This window comes from Babylonia areolata, chromosome 30 (assembly GCF_041734735.1).
Source record: "Babylonia areolata isolate BAREFJ2019XMU chromosome 30, ASM4173473v1, whole genome shotgun sequence".
Classification (NCBI taxonomy): domain Eukaryota; kingdom Metazoa; phylum Mollusca; class Gastropoda; order Neogastropoda; family Buccinidae; genus Babylonia; species Babylonia areolata.
In genome coordinates this window covers 16,618,784-16,621,283 of record NC_134905.1, presented here as the reverse complement: position 1 = coordinate 16,621,283, position 2,500 = coordinate 16,618,784, and the positions used below count along the sequence as shown (strand labels likewise).

At 45.1% G+C, this 2,500-nt stretch overlaps 1 protein-coding gene across 1 annotated transcript in view; it reads right to left on the bottom strand.

Annotated features, from left to right (window-relative positions):
• Nucleotides 1-2,500, bottom strand: part of LOC143275455 (uncharacterized) — a 17,553-nt gene that overhangs the window by 14,387 nt on the left and 666 nt on the right. The window lies entirely within an intron of this gene.

The following is a 2,500-nucleotide window of genomic DNA, read 5'->3' as shown; positions in this document are numbered from 1 at the left end:
ATGGTGTGATGGCCTTGTACCTGTTCTTTTTGATAGTCTTTGACTTTTCTGAGGATTTCCGATTTTCCTAGATGTAGGCCGCTCGTTGGTGTTGCGTTACCAGCAAGTCTGTCAGCTCGCTCATTTCCCTTAACACCTGCATGTCCCGGGCAGTATGACCATGTGAGTTTTTTAATCTGAAAGTTGCGCATTGCCTTATGCCACTCTGGGCTTCCCATTCCGTTTTCAATTTTCTGTATGAGGTTCATTGAGTCGGTTAGAATCATGGCATGTTGGTTTCCGGGCGTATGGATGGACGATAGCCACTGGAGGGCATGTGTCACAGCTTCAACTTCCATCGTTAGGCTGGAGGTTGTGACTTTGTGGGCAGCATCCTCTTCCCTAATTGTTTTTCCAATTTGTTTCGCACTGAATCCCCAACCGGATTGGTCTTTGGTGACTGAGCCATTTGTGTATGATGATGTCCTCTTCTTTACTGTTTTCTTCTATGAGTAGCTTCACTTTCGCATCAGTTTTGCCCTCTGGCCATTCCCGACAATGTCTTCCTAGAGTGATGGCTGTGTTGAATAGATGGTTGAGGTTTACGGGGTTTTTCTCCCATTCTTTTGTATAGTTAAATAGTTAGAGTGGTAACTCTCTCCATTCACAAGGTACACCCAACTTCAAGTCAGTGCTGCTTAACGCTACCGATTCAGTTAGCACACAGGTAAATAAAAGGTAACATTGGAACAAACCCAGACACTTCCTCAAAAAAAGGAAGCGCCAGGCCTGTCTTTATACCGATCATTTGACATGTGCACACAGCAGCAAAGACAGAAGAAATGTGCAAACACAAATTAGCTTTTATTCAAGACTGGCATAGCCTCTTTAACTCTCTCCATACGAACGGCGAAAGAGACGACGTTAACAGCGTTTCACCCCAATTACCACCATTCAAAATATTGCAAGCGGAAGGCTCTTATACTGAAGAGGTGAATGTTGACAAAGAATACCACAATTCTGACGACGGAAGCTAAAGGTTGGGTCATTGAGACACCCACTGGACATCCGAGGGGTCTGTGTAGAGGACTGGCCGTACTGAGTGAGTTAATCCTGAACAAGCCACACAGAACACATGGACAATACAGAACAAACACATGGTTGCCTCGGTGTTGTTGTTTTCTTTAACTGGAAATTAACAAAATAACGAGGCCAGGAGATGAAATGATTAACAAATAGTAAATCAGTAAATACAAATCAGTTTCAGTTTCGGGTTCAGTTTTTCAAGGCGTCACAAATCCATATATGCTGCACACACCACATCTGCTAAAAAAGAAGAAAAGTATTGAAACTGTTTATTGTCATCAGCATAAATGCTATAATGACATGGGGTTCACAATTTTACGGGCATTGCCAACGAAAGATGGGCGCAATAGCCGAGTGGTTAAAGCGTTGGACTTTCATTCTGAGGGTCCCGGGTTCGAATCTCGGTGATGGCGCCTGGTGGGTAAAGGGTGGAGATTTTTTCCGATCTCCCAAGTCAACATATTTGTGCAGACCTGCCAGTACCTGAACCCCCTTCGTGTGTATACGCAAGCAGAAGATCAAATATGCACGTTAAAGATCCTGTAATCCATGTCAGCGTTCGGTGGGGTATGGAAACAAGAACATACCCAGCATACACCCCCCGAAAGCGGAGTATGGCTGCCTACATGGCGGGGTAAAAACGGTCATACACGTAAAAGCCCACTCGTGTACAAACGTGGGAGTTGCAGCCCACGAACGCAGAAGAAGAAGAAGAAGTCAACGAAAAATAAACATTAACACAGAACAAAATAAATACCTCAAACACTATTTTACAAATGTCGACAACAGCCGCTTACCGAATATACATATCTTCATTCATGTAAGTAGAAAATAAACCAAAACAGACCAAGACATACGGAGTAAAATAGAGGAATGTAGCAGAACGGATAAAGACGCTCATGGACAAATCCATATACGCTACACCACCTCTGCTGAAGAATGAAATGTGGCAGAATGGGTAAGACGCTCATCTGCTAATACAGTGTCAGAGAGGGTGTGGGTTCGAATCCCGCTATCTTGCCCTTTCTCCCAAGTTTGACGGGAAAATCTAAGAAGGAATACTAATCACGAAGGGCATACACACACACACACGCACATGCACGCGCGCGCGCGCACACACACACACACACACACACACAAACACACACGCGTGCGCGTGCGAACACACACACACACACACACACGCAACCCCCCCCCCCCACCCTTCCCCCACAATCACACCTATACACACACACACCAACACACACACACGCACACACACACGCACACTAACACACACTAACACACACACTAACACTAACACACACACACACACACACTAACACTAACACACACACACACACACAACCCCCCAGAATAACACCTACACACACACACACACACACACACACACACACTAACACTAACACTAACACACCAACACACACACACACAC